Consider the following 20,383-nt stretch of genomic DNA (forward strand, 5'->3'; position numbering starts at 1 on the left):
GACGTATTCTGGATTATTTGTTCCCAGACCTGCTGACACTAATAGAATAGCACATGTCCCCCGTTTTAGCTGACTTGCCCATTTCCCATCAAACTTGAACTCCACTTACGCACTAAATCTTTTTCTTCTCTGCATCATTTCATTCTATGTACTTTTTCAAAAGGCTCTGAAAGTTTTCTCCAACTTTTAGACTTATTAGTCATTAAGTTGCATTTATTTTGATGTCAAGAGTTTTTCTATTTGTGTTGTGTCTACTGAAATTCTGCTTTATCTTTTGAGGGATTCAGGAGCAGCAATTGATTGTTTGGCTTCTTCAGAGATATTGTGATTTATTGAATCTTATACTGTTCTCTGGTTGAATACAACATTTTTTTCTCCTTCTTTTACTTCTGTACTTGTTTCCCACTAGTCTCCTGTTTTTTAAGTCACCTTTTTAAAATTTAATGCAACATAACTTTACCGTATTCAGAATCAGATCAAAGACTTGTAGGGGCCTAGTGTTTGAAGTGTGCTCTGTTTGAAGTTGATTCCAAAGACACTGCGTGTAAAACAAAAGTTTACTCATATTTCGGCCTTTGTGGGAGCAGTGCGTAGTGCATGCTGTATTGATCGTGCTCTTTGAAAGGGGAGAATGAAAAAAGAGCTGTGTTGGAATTGTGGTGGGATCCATGTTCCAGTAGGAGACAGACTGATTTCCACAGGTTGTGGAAAGTCTGGGGAGTTTTGAATTGATGTGTGTATGTTGTGACCTTGCAACTGTGTTCCTGTAAATATGGCTGCGGAGTGGCCAGAGAATATTAGTGACTGGCAGATAGCCTCTGTAAAGGTTCTGTAAAGGGAGGCAAAGTGGTATTCTAGGGAACACCAAGATTTATGATAATGAACCATCACAATGATGTGAGAACCCCTGCCTCAGAAATTACTCAGCCTCTCAGTATTTATCCAACAATTCTGAGGATGAGTGCGGTGTTCCACAAATAGACCTTCAGATGCATATGTCTGTAGGTTTAACTACACACAATTTTTCTAGACATCTGTTCTTTCAGCAGCAAATAACTTATATTGTTTGACCTATCTGTCCTTATGAAAGATTCATATTATTGATATTTTTGGCTGTCTCACATGATCTTATTAAGGGACTAGAATTTTAGCATTCTCTGGCTTTTGCCAATGTGCATTGTATATACAGACATGATTTCTTTTGGGTGTCTTGATGAACACTGATATTAGCCAATGAAAATATACTTACACAACTTTAGTTGTTATTCTTTATAACGTCCTGAAAATGTGTAAGTTCTTCTCTTGATGTGTACGTGGGAAGCAGTAGAAAAGTTGTTTTGTGCTGTTAAATATTAAATACTTTTATTTTTAATTTTTAAAAGATTATATTAAAGAGTTTTTTAAGTACATTAATACCTCTTTTTTTCTTTACAAGAAATCGTTAAATTGATCAAAAGAGATTAAAAAGTAAAGACATTTTTGTTTCTGAAAATTTCTGTTTCAAATAAAAGCAGTTCTTTTGAATTTACAAAATGATGATATTATTAGTCTATTTCTACTAAAATACTTTTAATAACCAATTTTTCATGCTAAATTATAATGTGGACTGATGTAGGTCATGCAAACCTTCTTATAATATTGTATATCTGTGTAATTTTTACATTTTCCCTTCAGAGGAAGCCAAGCACTGGCAACAGTGCAAGAACAGCTCCCATTCCAAGCATTTTGGGAAAAACAATTAACATGGACATGACTGCCTCTTCACTTTACAGTTAATTGGCTCTCATAAAGGCAAAGCTTAGAAAAATTATGGGGAGGAAGTCTTTCCTTGGAAGCATATGTTTACTGTGGCTTTTATGGAAAATCCCATTTAAGATGGAACAAAATACTTATCTTTATGGTAAAGAAGCCCTCTGATAAAGAGGGAAGTTGTGAAATTATGCGCCTTTTATACATTAGAGGAAAAGGTGGTTTTCCAAGCTTTTTTTGGACAGAGGAAGAATGCTCAAATATATACTGCAGTAAAGTTGCATAGAAGTGTTGTTTTTTGTTATGCCGTTAAAACACTTTGTTTCTGTTTTCCTTCCTGTCTCCAAACATAAAGTCATTTGATTGTCACAATGATTTTGAGAGGCAGCCATATATTATAGCAAAGAGCTTGAGTCTTGCCCTGGCAAACATATGGGTCAGCACTTTTGAAATGCGGCCCCCCTGCTTATTGACCTCAAGTAATACATTTCTTATCTGGCACTGGCGTGTATGCTTTATGGGTGGCATAAATCACAGGTTCATGGCTCAGATCCAAAGGGTGATTATGTTTAGAACCAATTTGTCAACAGAACATGGAACGCTTGGCCAATCAGGCTCAATTGGAAAAATAGACTCTGAAATTGGTCAATTTAAAGCTGCATGTATTGCAATGCATTTGGTGTATAGATCTACAGTAGTTTTTAAGAATATCTTAAAGTACACTTAACTGGCAAACTTTGTTTATAAAGGGATAGTTCACCCAGTTATGAATATTCTGTTATCATTTATACCTTCTTGTGTCGTTCCAAATCTATATGACTTACTTTCTTTTCTTCGTGAGATATTTTGCACAATGTTGCTCTCTTCCATATAATGAAAGTGAATGCCAAAAACTCTATAACCGTACCAAAAGTATCATGACAATAATTAATATTTCATTATGTTCCATGTCTTTATGTCCTAAAAGATCTTATCAACACGGCAACCCTCAAACATAGTTCACATTTGTGTGTGTATGTATACAGCATGTTAAAATGTATCGCATCAGGTTTGATATCAAAGCACCAAACTTTTTTTTTCGTGACTTTTTTTATATGGATTTTATTTGTAACAAAACGAGATCCATTCAAACAAACCAAACAGGGAAGGAGGAGTAACACATCAATAATCTGAAAAAAAAAACAAAAAAACACTTAAGTACATTCCTTTTTTTATAGCCCTTAAAGCACCAAACTTGAAAATATGCACAGATGAGATTTTCAATCATGATTTTCAAGCCTTTTTATCATGCAACTTCAAAAGTCTTGAAATATAGAGCATAAGTGACACAGAAAGTGATTTAATTTTGTGTTCCAGGAAGGAAAGAGAGTCATTCATATTTGAACCAACATGAGAGTAAATGAAGACAGACTTTTCATTTTGATGTAAACTATATATATATTTATGTTATTATTGCCATTGCAAGTTAAAGACGGTGTTTGACCCATGGCATATTGTTTATTTAGTTATCTAATGGTACAATGTCATTATCATTTTGCATACATTATAGTCAGGTGATATGGTTCTGTGTTATGCCTCTCTTTTTTTGTGTGCCATAGTAGACAGGGAAGACTTTTGTAAGTCTGCTCTACACATCTTGCTCTGTTAAGCTTGGCTTTATGCATTATATGTTTTTTCCAGTGATGTGAAAGAGAAAAAGGACTGTAATTTTGAATTGAAAACCATTTGGCACACCTAACCCAGCATCAGCAGTGTGCCTCAAGAGTAGGGAGGATCTACGGAGAGTCAGACAAAAGACGAGTAATAATGAAACATCCTAGCCTGAAAGCCACTGATGAGACTCTCTCACTTTCTCTCCCTCCTCGTCTCCCTCCTCCTTCATCTGGACAGAGCTCAAGTATTCATCTGTCAAATCAAACCTCTTTTGCTCTAGCCCTTGCAGCTTCTTAGCATTTTTACTTCCTTGGTGTCAAAGATGGAAAAGTTTATCCTTTCAGCCTTAAATATCAGACAATTTATGCATTGTAAGGGCTACTAAAATGTCATGTATAATCAGTATGCACTTCTGACAAATGCACATTGATCGTACTGCCTCCCACACCAATGAAATGATCTACCACAAAATACAGCATAAGCATCAATAAAGAGTATTGATGGAATATTTTTTTTAAAGTTCCATTGAGGTGTTCCATTACAACTTAATTGGGTCATTCTACGGAAATGTCCATTTTTCTGTCCCTAGCCTTTACAGAAATATTACACTTGAAAAACACTTTAGGTTTACAATTTTTTTTATATTTTAAAATGAAACAATATGTTATTTGAACAATTACACTTTCTTGAGCCATCAATGTGGCAATATTTGATTTTTATTAATTAATTAGAATTCCAAGCACCACAGAAGTGCTCGTCCCCACAGTCATGTACAGAGGGAAAATGCTTTATTTTGAGGTCAAAAACAGTGTTTTCTTCCATTTAAAATACAACCATGTGTCCATAACTATCAAATATATGATGTAAATTACATTAAAAAACAAAATGCTAAATAAATATTATAAAATATATAATGAAAGTAGTGGTCCCTTGGAGTTGTGTCACTGGTGTTACCGTTTAACAAAAAAGCTCTTATTTTGAAATAACAATCACACTGATGACATCACTCGACTTCCTTCTTCCAATTTCCTGGAGATCTATGAAGAGAAGTCCATGGTAAGTCCACTGTCTCTTTTCAATTATCAGAAATCTTCTCATTTATCTCATGATTTCATATGAAGCTTTTAGTTGAAGTCACTGGTATGACCTCTTTTATTGTTTGGGCATTTTAAAAAACTAGAATACAAATGGATTAAACTACTTAATTTTGTGAGTATACCATGATTGACAACATGTGGTTTGATACCTTGCAGCAGCTATTTTGTAAAATGCAGTTTTCATGAAAATTGTCACTGGTGTTACTGTCACTGGTGTCACCTTCCTTATGGGTAAATACATGCACACAAAAAATAAAAAATCATTAAGCTGTAATTTATGTGTACTCATAAAGTCAAAGGGTAATCTAATAATGTGGTCTAAGTTTAAATGTTAGAAAAATAAATAAATTTTAAGAGATCTTGCCATACCAAATGTGGACGTTTCTGTAGAATGACCCAATTCTTGTGAGGGGGGGGAAATATGTAATTCACATTAGGTCTGTTTACATGCAGTGATTCATGTCAAACCAGATGAATCCAATCTGATTTCAGGTTCTGAAAGTACTGTTTAGACTAACTCTAAATTTTGCAATCCGATTCACATTGTTTGTTTACATGTTCATTTATGTATTCCGAACAAAAAATCAGCATGTGCGAGCAGAGAGAGAGAGAGAGCTTGCAGGAGCGATGGTGTCAAAAAAAAAAAACCTATCCAGTGATGAAATGTTTTCGGTGTTGTCAAATCTTGTGCGATATCCAAAACTGCAGAGATAATTACATCTGATTCGCGAACTAGTATAACAATTACATAGTATAACAAAAGTATTGCTCGTGGTAAGTTCATGTTAGTTAATATGTTAACAATTCAAACCATATCCTAAAGTTACAAACAAATAATTTACTCTAATTTAAATAATACTCTGATGTTTAAATCATTTAAAATGAGAATGTAAGTGTACTCACCACATTTTTGTTTGTAAGAAAAAATTAGATTAGATTTCATATCGCAATATATATCGCAGAAAAATAAAATATCGTAATGTCATTTTTTACCAATATCTTGCAGCCCTAGTAGCTATTGACAACACACTTGCTGTTCATTATCCTCTTTTTCCACACGGGCATACTGGGCTACATTTAAGTTTATTGTCTCACGTAATTAAGGAAGAAGTACTGAGATTGATGAGGTAATAGGTGAATGAGAAATTAAACCCTGAACATACATTTCACTTGCACTGATCCTTCTGGCACATTTCACATATGGATAAATATCACCACCTTGAAACCTAGTGTAATACAGCACTTAAGTGAGTTGGCAGCACAATGGCAGCTGTTCACATTATTTATTTTTAATACTTATTTAAACAGTGCTTTCTTTGTATATGTCACACATCTCCACAGTATATCTTTTTTTCCACCTGACACTTTTACCTGTCTGGCAACTTTTTTTCCCTCTCCATGTCTTAAGAATAAGTCCCTTGCTGGAGTTGTCATGGGCTTTGTGGCCAGCCAAACAAAACATTATCTGTGGGCAAGGGTTGGGCTGTGCTGGTGGAGAGGGGGCTGGGGAGGCTGGGAATTGGCCATGCTTGTTCTGTGTGCTTTAGTTTGGAGAGATCTGTGAGACCGCTCTGCTGGGACCCCCTTAGACACAAAGCCCATTTCTCTAGGAGATTGCTGCACTGTTTGCTGACATGAATAAAGCTGTCGTCTGCTCAGAACTGCAAATTTGCCTTGGGACATGGCCCTCTTTCTCGCTCACCTTCCACATAGCCTGTTCAGATAGATCCAGAGCTGCTTTTAGATGTGCAGATTATTTACTCCAGTCGTTATAAAGAAGTCTAACATAAAGAAAACCAGACACATGCACAGTAATCTTTTTGGCCGTTTGTTAGTATTTTACGAGCTCTCCAGGCAACAGTTTTTGTCGAGCCATTGCGAAGAAGTGGCATTTTGTTCGGTTTATGAGTTAACTCTTGTGTCTGGTACTAGGAAATGGGTTAAAACCACATGCACGACGGTCCAACACAAACAGTCCCAGGCATTCCTTTAGCAGAGCAGTCGGAGAGGCGTGATTCAGTTGAACATGGAGCGGAGGACCTGACCACCGGACCCATGCCACACTAAAACATGTTCTCACTCTGTCTCATTACTCTCTCACTGGGAAACACTGCCGCCCAGCTTTCTCATGCAGAGTCTGCAGTACATTGATGCAGTTTCAGGCTTTTGACTTACCCACCCAGACTAACCCCAGTTAACCTACTTTAGCATTCTAGAAGTAAAGATAATAAAAAAATAAGAGCAATATGAAGCCACTGTCTGAAATTATAAGTGATTTAACCATATAATCTTACATATTGGGATGGAATACTAACTAGTACTGTAACTGCATCAGATAGCAGAAGGTTTGTTTTTGGTTCATAAGCAATACAATTTATTATACATTAAACCTGTTTACAATGCAGTTGCATTTAGAGGCTGTGAGTTATCTCTTGTCTACAAATGTGGGTATTTAAAATACAACATTTATACTGAAGTATAATCTTATATATTTAAGTATAATAACATTGAAACACCTATATAAAATGCATTTCTCTCCATTGCATTGTTTCCTCATCAAACATATAACTCCTGCCTTACACATCTTAAATTCAGACAGTTTTTGATTCCTGTGCTGTTCTTTCCTTTGAAGCTCCTCCCACTTCCCATTTCTAGACGGTCTTCTTCTGAACTTCCTGTGATGTGCCAGCCAAGACTTACAATGTATGAATACTTTTATCATCAGACAGAGCAGAGCTCTCCGCTTCTTTTTCCTTGTGTCTTTCCTCACCCCATTTCCTTTCCCTTTTCTTTTTCCTCTCCTTCCACGTTTCCCTTTACTTTTCCTTGTCCTTTTACTTTTTTTCTTCCTTTTCCTTTATATTTTCCCTTATTTTTCTTTATATCTTAAATTTTATTATTCTTAATTTCATTATTTACTTTTCTTTCTTTCTTTTTTTTTGTTCTTTCTTTCACTCATTAACTTTCTTTCTGCCATTCGTCCGCTTTTTTGTCACTTTTGTTTTTTCGCTTTTTTTCACTCTTCTATTTCTTTCTCTTTTCTTTTACTGTTCTTTTTGTCTTTTACTGTTTTTCCTCTCTTTTTTCCCTCTTTCTTTTGCTCTATTTCTTTCGTTTTTCCTTTCTGTCTCTTTTCTTTCCCTCTTTTCTCTCTCATTTTCTCTCTCATTTCTTTATACATTTCTTTCCTACACTCTTTCAGTTTCTGGCTATTTCTCTCTTTCACGCTTGCTCTCTTTCTTTTGTTTGTTCTGTTAGCGTTTTTTTTTTTTATCCCCCTTACATTCTTTCGCTCCTTTTTCCCCTCTCCTTTCTGCTCTTTATCAACACAAACTATGATCATAGAACAAGGAGCAAAAATGTTTGCAATTCACAAATTCACACAGACTTACAAATATACTTGCAACTTCATTCAACAATCTCCAATAAACCATATTGTTCGGAAGTTATGCAAATGCAGGCATCATGAGTCATTCTTTTTTTTATTTCTGTGCAATTTTCTGGGATTGGAAGGGTGAAAAATGTCAGAGAACAATGTGCTCTCTTCAGTAATAATTAAGCTGATGGCCTATTATGCTGTATTTCAAATCAATATGTACGGTCCCTAGCAATGGTTGGAGTAGAAATGCTTGGCATGGATCCAGCCCATCTCATACTATGAACAAGCCGATGCAGGTGCATCACAACTTGCTTTGGTTATTTTATTTTTAGTAATTTTTTTCGGGAGGAGTGGTCTCTGTATCACTTTCTATAGCACTTTTAGAGTTACTATGTCTGTTTGTTTTTTTTTTGGAAATGTATTTCTGTTTGTATAAATCACTTTCATAGTGGTTTGTACATTCATGTTCTTGTGCACTCATCAACTATGTAGTATTTTCCAATCAATCTTTCACTAGTAGGGAACAGGATTAATTTATATTTATAAACAATTTAAATATTTTTAAGTCAAAATCAAGCATTTTAAAGTTCTACCTTTGTTATTATTTCTATACTGTAGCTTTTATTCTATTGTTATGACTAATGGGTATTTTTTTTGTGACTAATTCCTCTCAGTGCTCTTTGATATAGTCTTAAAACAGTCGCCACACCAAGCGGAAATCATTCTCTCTCTCTCCTTCTCATTTAATATTCACAAAATGTATATTTACTGTGTAAAGTTCCCTTGTGTTTACCCTCTGGTTTGTTTGCTTGATATTATACTGTTTATCTCAATTAATTCCACCATTTTTCAGTCTATTGGATGTTGTGTATTTGTCATCAAAAGCTGCCTCTCCATGGAAGTTCTAGTGTTTTGAAGGAGAAATGAATATCAGCATTAAAAATTAAATGGTATATTGCAAAACATCACTTCATGGATTCTGGGGCAAGTGTAGGAGCAGCTGTTCCACCAGCGATCTGTAAATAAGAGGAATTGTAAATAAAGACACTTTAGAGGCTGTTAGTTATGCAGGAAGCAGCGGAGCACACTTAAATTGACTGCAGGAAATTGTGAGAAAATGGTCATAAATTGTTAGGGCACAAAGTTTTTTATTTATTTTTATATTTAGTTTCAGTCTCCTTCCTCCCTCTTTCTTCTCAAGATCCATATACATCTAGTATTTGAACCCAAGGAAAAAAAAGACCTTGAAAAAGCAAGGAAAAGAAATTAAACATTGATAAGAAAAGAAAAAATTATTCATCTGCAAACTATACTGAGTTTTGGAAGAAATCAGAAATAGAAAGTTTTTTGTTATTTTTTTTCTTATATATTCTTTCTGGAATGCTGAAAGCTTGGGTTATTTTAGCCAGATTTCCCTAGCAGTCTCTTCTGCAAATAGAGGCAGCATGTGCTGCCATCCACATATTTAATGAAATTTATAACAATTGTCCTCCAATCAGATTAAGTGCTTGTTTAAAATGCAAATATGTTCTTGTCTTTGACATGCTGTAATTAAATTGAACAATTGTCTGTTTTTTCCTCCTGATGTACCACATCTCTCATCAAGGGCTTTGAAAATAGGACAATGATTGACCACCTGGTCTGGTTACAGTAGCTAAATTGATTAAATTCTCTTTGTCTATAGAAAATCAATGAGGAATTGTATGCATTGCTAAGGGTCAGGCTTGTTTTTCTATCTAGTATATAATTACCCTGACCCTTACAGGACTTGTTGAAGATAATTTCCTATATCATTACATCTTTGTCACCAAATTGTGAGTCCTGAGTCCTCTGTGGGATTCTCTCTGCTGATCAAATGGAGGATGGCTGCGAGATCTAAGAGGGATCTTGATTTAGTTAGAACAAGGACAGCGGCAGGGTTTCAGCTTGCTGCAGCTTTGTATTTGGTTTTTAGTTAAAGTTTTTGTTGTGAAGATCTCATTCACCAACTTATTTCTGAGTCTTTGACATAAATTAATAGCTCTACCCCTTTAGAGGGAAACCAATACGAAGTAGAAAATGCTCCTGTTGGTCCATTTGGCTCATTTTGTATTCTGTGACAATTTAACCAAAATCAATTTAGCAAATTTTCAGCTGGCATGTGATTAAATTATTCTGCCATCAGTTTATTTGAACAAGGCCATTAGGGAATGCGGTAACGCAAATGTTTCCTCCTTTTTCATTTGTTACATGTGGCTGGATCTGGTGTCATCTCAAGTTATCCATTCAGAGGGCATTTTTGTGTCACTTGAGTGCTTTAATCATAGAATCAAAACATTGTTTTTGTACAAGACCATGGGCTGAGTGTGAAGTGAATATCCCTTCTTCCAGCACGCCCGGCTGACTGTGGTTAATACAAACCAACGGTTTCTCCATAGATCCACACTGCTGGAGATGAGCCCTGCCTTGTCTCTCGAGTCAGTTCATAATTATTATATTGTATCTCAATTTAACTCAATCAGAGCAGTTCACACAGTCTCCAGACCGCGTGGGACTTACGTTTCATGAATCTGATGTATTCTGTTGTGCCGAGGAAAATGAATTGGATTAAAGATTTGATAATCAGTTTCTTTGTGCATCCAACCTTGCATTTTCCCCCTGAACCCACCCCCATCGTCTCTGCACATCAGGAGCCGCATTCTAAGTATTTCCTCAGTTTCACGACTAAGGTGTCGAGCCCTAGCGTCGATTCATTTAGCATAATCACTGTGTTCTAATGGAACTGTTAGTACCAGAGTGACAAGCTTGCTTCTTTGCTGAAGGCATCCAGTCACCCCACCACATCTCGGAGGTGATGGATGTTTAATTACCAAGTTTGACAGAGCTTGTTTAGCTGGTTCTTTGTATGAGCGTGTACATGAGAAAGTGCGAGGATGAATATACTGAGGGTTGTGCCCCTGACCTCCTTCCCAGGGCTTCATACTGATATATTGATGCAGGGGCTCTTACTGTTTGGATATTAATGGTCAACAGACCTCAGCGTATTCCAAAAGAAGCACATAAGCAAATGAATGTTGTTCTTGTTGGTTTCCACAAAATTCAATTAGAAAATGTCAAATAGAAAATGGTTATTTTAAATTGTAAACATACAGGGGGAAAGCAGCTGTTCTTATAGAAATGTGATCTATTTGATTTTATGTATTGAATAGTAAAGAAACAAATGTAAGTATCAGTAAGAAGTTTAACAATCTGCGTATTTAAATTTATTTTATTTTACTTTAGGAGATTTTGAAATGTAAAAATTGCTCTAGATCATAAATGCCAATTTATTTATCAGTTTATCTTTTCTAGTTTCAGCACTGTGAATTGACTTTCACGTGGTACTGTAGGCCTAATTGTAATAGATTTTGAACTCTGTTTTCAGACCATAGTGTAGACCAAAGCTGTAGGCCATCAACGAAAGCCTGACGGGTAAAAATGCGCTTTGGGCTTCCAGTAAATGCTGTCCACCGTTAACTGACCTCCTCCAGGACATGAATGTTCCCTCTGCGCTATTGATTCATTATCTTAGATCTCCCCCCATGCTAGACCAGCAGCACCAGCCCAAACATGCATTATATAGATGAATTTTCACTGATACCTCCATGACAGTATTAGTAAGACACCACCTAGGTTGAAAATGAGGTTTATGATTGCCTTGGCTATTTGAGAATGTTGTGAAGAAGATTTGGAGGGGAGAAAAGAAAGAAACTGGACTATTCTGTCAGCCGCAGTCTTCTGATCCCAGCAGTGGTGTCATGACAGGCCAAAACTCTCACTCACTCACTATCCTGCTAATCACATGCTAATAAATGAGCTCTCATTCCTGGGTCATATCCCCCATGCTAACAGCAAGAGCGTTTTTTTTTTCTCACCCTCAAAATGAGAAAATAGCTGCACCGCACATATAGGCTCTTCACAAGAGTGTGAATATTCTAAATAAAGAGATATTCTGTCTACACAATTTTTCTTTCTCTCTTTTTCCAGGAGCGAGGAGGAGATTGCATGAAATGCCACTGCAAATGATCAAATTGTGTGGATTTTTGAGTAGCTGAAATTATTCATTAGTGCCTATGTATGGGTATCCCAAGATCCCAACACACAGAGTGATTTGTTCTGATGTTTTGGTTGAATGTTCTTTGAGGTGGAAACTTTGTTCATCTACTTCAGTAATGAGTGTAAAAATGGGTTGCCATCTGCTTTTTCTCCTCCCCACCCCCTTTTTTAATTTGCTAAACATTCTCTGCAAATCGGTTCTACAGAATGCTGGAAATGAATGCAAACATGTTTTTTGAACCTTGATTTACATTTGGGTTTGTAATATGACTGCTTTTGAATTGAAGCAATCATTATACCTTTGTGCGTTGCTTCAAAAGTGGCGATATATTAACATCACTACTGAGTTAAATGATTTGTGTGTTACCCACAATGACTTGCGCCAGTGTGCAGAAGATGCTGTTCAATTTGAATATATCTATAATTATTACAGATGCATCAAAAGGATGCTATTACAAGCTTTTTCTCAGACTTCAGAAATGTTGTATCGTAGGCCTGGAACATCAAATGTGTGCATCGCTGAATAGCCTCTCAATGTCTTCATCAAGGCAATTGAAAAAATCCCTAGTTTAGTTATCAGAGAGCGCTTCATGCTCAATGAGGAGTGACAGTATGTAGCCAAGTAGGCTTCTTGCATATTGGATGGCAGGTCACTGGTAATGTCTTTATAAGTTTGTTTTGAAGTCTTTGAAATCTGTTGTTAATTGTATTTGCACACATCTTTAACACTTCACTGTTAAGGTTCACCTTTTTTTAACGCAACCACAGTGACTTAAGCTCACAGATGTTTTTGGAAATTCTGCATATTCTGCAAATCCGGCCCGATTAGAGTTTTTTTTCTGAGAACTTTTGCCACATACCGATGTTACCTAAAGCCAGGGACAGTCACAGAGCTAAAGACAACTGCTGTGTTGAAGTAGGCCTTCAATGGCTATATTCTTGTTAGAGTAGGGAGTTGTGGCAGTGTTTTGCTTGAAGTGGTGGCTTCAGAAATTCTTAAATTGAATAGGGCTCTCAGGAACACATTCCTCTCACAAACCTGGGCTGAACCCATCTCCTGAACTCTATTTGCTGATTATTTAACTACATTTAAATGCACAACAGCTCTATTATATCTTGCTGGAGGCCCTATCATAAGGCCCTTTAATATGGCAAGTGCACTGCACAGACTGCCAGTGTTTTGAACTTCGGGGGGACCTTGGGAGATTTCAGCAGTTGGAAATGAAAAGTTTCCTATAACTATGTGGCAAATAGAGAAGGTTGTATGGGAAATATCTATGCATTAACATTAATATATATATATATAGTTTTGCAATTTTAGCCTTTCACCCTATTTACTCTGATGCCAGCATGAAAAATCATATGGTTTTGGAGTCATTCTGCCAGGCGTACAGTATATTGATGTGCCTGACGGAATAGAATTCAATATGTCACCCCCTCCCTTAGAGAATCACCCCCTTTCTCTGTAATTTCCATTGAAATTTTGTGTGCAAATGCAGTCATAGACACATTTATAACATCAAAAGGATTCAATTTTCTTTTCAATCACACAACAGTATGAATAGCTTTTTCCATTGAATCTAACAACGAGGAGCCATTACCCGACACCAAAGGATAGGTTGCCTTCACTTGCTTTTTATGAAAGTGTGTCAAACAATTTTGTGTGTCTACCATTTGTTCTAAGCTAACAGGGGCTGTCAAATAGGTTTGTTTCTAATTTTTCAGGGAAATGTCATTTCTTTCTTCTGGTGCCGGGTAATCAGCAGAGATCCACACATTTATTTTTTAATGCAGGCTGTAAGTGTCTTTAATACGTTAACTCCTCCGCCGAAAGGTTTCAAGAAGACTGTGGATGACAACTTCTGACTGCTAATTGCACTTGGTAAATTATTTTGAAAAGTTGACATGAATAGCATTTCACTGACACCGACACACAGGGCATCAGATGAAGTGATGGTCGCAGCACAAATGGTGTGAGCACTTTTATTTCAGCGGAGTAATGTCTCGGAGCTCTCTGTTGAAAGGTTACAGTAAGGGTCTGTTTGTCATTCAGTATATTCATTCAATTTACCCCGGTGCCATCCAGGTTTGTAACTGAAAGCCTCAGTGTTAACTAACATTCACATTTCACTGTATTTGGGTCTATTAGATAGATAGAGTGAATGATAGAATGATTTGACAATATTATATTGGTAGTTGGTAAGTTTGTTCTTTTATCTAATGTATTTTCTAGATACATTTCTAATTTTCAAGTCAATAATAAATTAACTGAATGCAAATTAACTAGTGATCTGTTATGCATATTCTGTAGCATTATAATATTTATTAGTATTAATGGATCTAATTGTATTTTTAATAGTATTACTGTTTTTCTATGTCATTACAATATTGCTGTCATCTTAAGGAAATATTCATATTAGGGAAATAGGCTGAAAATGTATTATGCTAATAATATGACCTAACTACTGGCTTTGATTTTCGAATGGTTACCCGTTAAATGAATTTTGACAACCCAATGCTGTCATCTTTTAAATCCCATCTTTACACACACATACATTCTCTGCTCTTTCACCGTCATCAATCAGTTTGCACCATCTCTGACCCACCGCTGAGCAATGCTCCGTGCTCATAAAGCCATGCACTGCAGCAGATGGGCCACAATTTGCAACACGTATGTTTTTTAACATCCCGCCATCAGGGATTTTAATTATGTCTGGTCTCTTTTGGAACAGTCTGTTTACAATACAAATAAGCCCACACAACTGCACATGTATGAGAGCCCAAGAAAACGCAAGGATTCAAATGTCACTGCACATGTTAATTAGAGCAATTATAGTGTTCATTTCCAGTGATTCAATTTAGCTTTGGTGTTAAGGCAGTCTGTCAATCAACACAGTGTTTGGATTAGTTGTCATTTTGTGTGAAAAATGTATCTAATTGTATTACACTATATTGACTAATAGGCAAAAAGTGCTTTGGAATCTTTATTTCTAGAGTCTATATCGTGCTCCCATGTTATTCGTATCATTGAGATTATAAAAACTATTATAGTTTTAGTCATTTTCCTTCTGTTTTTGTCACTTTTAGTAGGATGGATGGCTGGAGATAGATGGAGAAATGTTGATTATTTGATTTCAGATCCAAAATGTTTATGGCTTTAGAAATACTGTACAGTTTTAGATTTAGTTATCTGTAAATAACCCTGGTGTGCACTGATGCTCACTACAGACTACTGAAAAGTGGGTATGATTTTGTTCAGTACTGTATTGATATTACTGAATGAAATATTCCTTTCAGTCCTCATAATATTGATTGTTTGCTGTCAGAAATGTCGTGATCAGGAATACTGTGTGAATATTAGCATTCAGATAGTTCAGTAAGTGTTAACATCTTCATTAAATGCTGTTAAAATTTATTCTCTGTCTGGTGTTCTCATGTGAGATGAAATCTCATGGGCTGCATGTTGTGAAGGTTAAGATCCACTACGCTAAAAGTTTTTATGTCATAATTGTTTCTCAGAGTACCCTTTCCTGAATTTTTCTATACTGTAGTTGGTGCTGGTTATCAGGTAGTCAGGATACCATGCAAATTAAAGGGTAGTGAAATAAAAAGAGTTCCAGAAGGCACAACATGCAAACATCTGGTGTAAACTAGTCTGAGAATCAGTTGGATCCACTCCCATTACCCTCCACCAAATATTTACTGCCCTATTAGGACCTTCCCCAGTACCCATCATAACAGAGCTGCCCACTAAAGGCCAACTCATCATGGACCAAAAGGATGGTAGCAAGTTGGTAGTTGAATTTCTTGAAGCTTGTTTCAAAAACAGATGGCTTGCATTTACAAAAAAAAAGAAAAAAAGATTGTAACACAACAGCTGTGTGTGCATATTGCTAGCTGTTAGAGAAGTGTGCCCGCCAAGACGCCAACATTGGTTTTGTTTTCACATAGTTAAGTTCATTTTTAAGTGGCTCAAACAGCTTGACTGACTGTGAGACTTGTGTATATATATTGACTGACTGTGAGACTTTGCATTAAGAAATGCATAATGCATCAGTCAGTAGCATTTAATAAATAACAAATTTTGTTGGTTTGTTTAGTTTTGTTGTTTAATACATAGTTAAAGGGATACGCCACCCCAAAATGTCAATTTTGTCATTAATCACAACCCCATGTTGTTCCAAACCGGTAAAAGCTTCGTTCATCTTCGTAACTCAACTCAATTTAAGATATTTGGATGAAAACTGGGAGGCTTGTGACTGTCCCATAGATTGCCAAGTAAATTAGACACAGAGGAGACGAATTGATGAATACAAAAAGTATTCTTGTTGCTTCATAATGTTACGGTTGAACCACTGATGACAGATGGACTATTCTGGCGATGTCTTTCATACTTTTCTGCACCTTGATAGTGTAATTTACTTGGCAGTTAATGGGACAGTCACAAGCCTCCCGGTTTTCATCCAAAATATCTTAAATTATCTTCCAAGAATGAACAAAGCTTTTACGGGTTTGGAATGACATGGGGGTAAGTGATTAATGACAAAATTTTCATTTTGGGGTGGAGTATCCCTTTAAGGCTCATTTTATCTTGTTTATGCTGTCTCTAAAAGAAATTCATTTGGCAAGAATCATTTTAAATTCATTTATTTCTGAAATCATTTCCTCACTTGGCAATGAATATGCTGGAACATACTGTGGTTGTGGAATTTGTATTGCTTTAGTATAGCTATATGCAGTACATCTATGTGTGATCCATATGTAGTCATGTTCTTTTAGGCCTGATTGTGAATCCTAAGAAGCTGCCATGTTAGAGCTGCTGCAGGCCCTGGTTCTGTGGGAACAGCAAAATAAACGCCATTATACCTGACAGCATATTCAGTTCCTCAGACATCACTGTGACAGGTGAGCTTCTTCAGGGTGGATAATTGTATCCCGGGCCTGTGGCACACTGCTTATTATTGATTCATGGCGAACAGAATGAACTCCTTGTGAATGTATAAAATACATTTAAAAGTCCATTCTCCTTAAATAAAATCTCAGCCCCCCAAACAACATGCTTTGTCACTCCCAGTTTGCTTTCTCTGCCAGTACTGCTTTTAAGCACTTGGCAGAGAGGATTGAGCATATATTTAAAGAATCTGACAGGTCGGACAGTAATGTAGTTGTCTGGGCTTTTATTTTCTACATGGAATCCGCTTTGATAAGCCCTAGTACATTAGAATGAAGTGCCATGGCGAAAAGGAACGGAAAGAGATACTCCCTGCATGAAAGTATTAAATGGCTAAAACCATGCTAAAGGATAAATTACTTGCAATTTGTCCAGACGCATAAGGCAAAAGGCTTACAGCAGTTAGCTAGGCCTTTAAATGGTTAAAATAATTTCCTATGAAAATTGTAATGCATGAATTTGTTCTAATTTATTGATTCATGATGACGTTAAATTAAAAATGTAAATTACTTGCCTTAAGCCTGTTACAGACTTGCAAGGTTTTCAAGTAAGAGTAAACTACAGTTGAAAGTTTAAGACAAAGCCTCAAGCCCAAAATGGAGACCAAGGGGCATTACAATCTGGCTTCCTCCACAAACCCTCACGATTCCTTTAAACAATCACCAAATTGCAAGAATTGTTTCAGTTTATCACCAGCATTCCCTGTAATTTCTGCTTGTGGCATTGTATATTCATCACTGTAAATACACTTTAAATGCCACAGCCGTGGCATTTTTTAAGATGACACACCTAATCAGGAGCGGGGACATCACTATTACAGTAGCAACACAAGCAGAACTGGAAGCATCACAGCCTTGGGTTCAAGCCTAATTCATGTTCTTCAATTAAACACAGTGTTGCAGTGCAGCCTCTGCCACAGCTTGAAAGCACCATGAACATGGCTTTTGGCTTTTATTCACTCATAAAAATGTGTAAGGCCTGATTAGCTTCCCACATTTTCAGAGGATAAAGGAATTAAGGACCCATTTCCTAGTGATGTAAACGTTAATGCTGAGAAAAAGGATGGTTGTTTGATTTTTGCTGTCTAGATTTGTAGTTGCAGTGGTTGGAAGGATGATCGTGTCAGTTGTGAAGGGGCCCACCCATGAAATATCGATGGATGAAGAATGTAATACTCCATTTAATGTTAACTGCCTGTGTTCATTTCACACCGCTCAGAGTGGTATGAAAAATCTTTCTTTTCTAAAACCGCAAGAATGGCTTCTCTAAGATAATTACTGTGATAATTGAGTTCAATTGAGACATCTACCAGTCAGTTCCTCAATAGCAGAAGAGAGACGGTGAAAAAAATGTCGTGAAATCCAAACCAAACAAAACCTCTCAAAGTAAGAAGATGTAACCCATCAGTGATCATTTAGAGAATAGTCATTGACCCGTGACTTCTACGAGGAAGTAGGAAATGACTAAACATCCATGTTGTTACCCATTTGTGTCAGTGGGATCAGTGGGACCACAACCAAAAACTTCCTGAATTGACAGGAAACGGCATGTGTGTGGTGACTGTCTGGCGGGAGCGTGGGTACAGGAAAGAGGCAGGGCCAGAGCAGAGGACTGGACTTGGCAGACCGGCGCTCGGCATTGTGGGACAAGCCACTCGACATGTGAGAGCCCAGCCTGGCCATTCATCCATACCAGCGTTGCGCGCCGCCCTGTGATTAGCATTGTCCTCTAGCAGATGGCCCATCATCTGTTTCAGGCGGCAGAGAAAAAAAGATGCCACACGAGAGCATCCCTTCATTCTTACTATTAACTCATAAAGCGGCCATTGTGTTTAACCATATTTGTGCAGAATGAGGTGGTCTACAAATGTATATATAAAAAAAACTTGCAAAAATCTTTGTAAAACTCTAAGAATCACAGTTATTACAATCCCTGTCATTTCTGCAAGTACAAATGTATATTTACAAATCAAAACTAAAAATTTAACTTACAGCATTTCTGTTTTGCTCAGGAAAAGTATATATATGAAAAAATATATGTTGAGGTCCAAATCTTTTTACATTTTATCAGAATATCTCTTTTTTGTGTGTGTGTTCCAGGTTTGTTCATTATCATTTTAGGTGAACTTTGCCTTTAACAGGTTAAAAGTTAATTTCTTACACCAATATCAAGTGTTAAGTCACAAGTAGCTTTCACCTTCACAGGTGAGGGTGTTCTCTGTGATGAACTTTCTCTTTTCCTTCTCTTCCAGACCTACTCCCATGATCAGCCTAATAATTAAAGCTTTCCTGGAACCGCTGCCGTACTGCGTAGCATCGGGCACATCAGGGGCCCATGACATGATACAGAGGGACAGCTTAACTATTAAATATCCATCACGCCACGCCACATCAGTCCTAATGCAATCAGAAACACATGACTACATCTCCCGGCCCCCACTTCCATCCACAATGATTAAGTAAGTCTTTAATTTCCAAGACAAATAAAAAATGTAGGATCATCTTGAATGTAAATGACCTGTCTCCTCAGATGACAGTTCGATTTGATTGGGAAGAGGGGGTGTCTACTGTAGCTGTGCAGACTAATACGAGGCTGTGTACTTCAGAGAGTAAGCACATGGGCTGTGGTCTTTTTGCTGTATTATCATTTTAATGAAGCAGGGTATTTCTTTTGTGGTCGGGAGGCTCTAATGCAGTTGTCCAAGACTCCCCTTTCATGTGTCTTCTTCAAACGCTCCAGGTTGTTAAACAAATGGATGTGTCTGAGTATAGGATGCTGATGTGGCCAGGCTGCTGTTGACTGGGCCAATTAAGGCTCGGAGAGAAAAGAATAAGGCATGTCTGTTCACTCACTCAAACGGTCATGCAATACAGTCTGGCTGCTTCGTGTTTATTAAAATCACCTGGATCCTTAAGGATTTTGCAGAACACACTAGTTTGACATTACTTGTTCTCTTTAGTCATAATGGGAATGTTGAAGTAAGACGGTGCTGATTTCTCAACGTGCTAATTACTGAACCAGCTCTGATGTGCTAGTGACTAAAGGTAAATTCGTTCATCTCCTCATACCCAAAATAACACATCATTTCAGTAACCATTGGTGTGGATATTTGTATTTTTGAGCTTAGTAAAAATATCTTTCTTGTATTTGGTTTTGCGGTCATAATTTTATATTGTAATATATAAACTATATAATTCTCTCTCATTCAGAAGTTAAATACACTTTGCTGCGGGTTTGAGATCTGATTTGATTGCAATATTAATAAGTAAAAATTGTTCCTGGTTGTGTGAATGTCTGTACACCTGACACACATTTATCATAAATTTCCATATAAAAGTTGTTGTTGTTTTTGTTTTGTTTTTTGTACTACTGTTGAGATGCGTTTAACATTGTTGTGGTGTTTACATAAAATCTGATGTCCCACTTGAATGCAGTTCTTCATAATTTATTAAATATATTTGGTATTTAAGGATTTGTATT

The 20,383-nt window shown here is 36.7% G+C and overlaps 1 long non-coding RNA gene across 1 annotated transcript in view; it reads left to right on the plus strand.

The window, feature by feature from the left end:
- LOC132097228 (uncharacterized) overlaps nt 1-19,855 on the plus strand; it is a 79,118-nt gene extending 59,263 nt beyond the window's left edge. Inside the window, exons 2-3 of the long non-coding RNA XR_009422695.1 lie at nt 19,155-19,361; nt 19,433-19,855. This is a non-coding gene — a long non-coding RNA (uncharacterized LOC132097228). The remainder of the gene's footprint in view (nt 1-19,154; nt 19,362-19,432) is intronic.
- The last annotated feature ends 528 nt before the right edge of the window (nt 19,856-20,383 follow it).

The sequence above is a fragment of the Carassius carassius genome, chromosome 2 (assembly GCF_963082965.1).
Source record: "Carassius carassius chromosome 2, fCarCar2.1, whole genome shotgun sequence".
Classification (NCBI taxonomy): domain Eukaryota; kingdom Metazoa; phylum Chordata; class Actinopteri; order Cypriniformes; family Cyprinidae; genus Carassius; species Carassius carassius.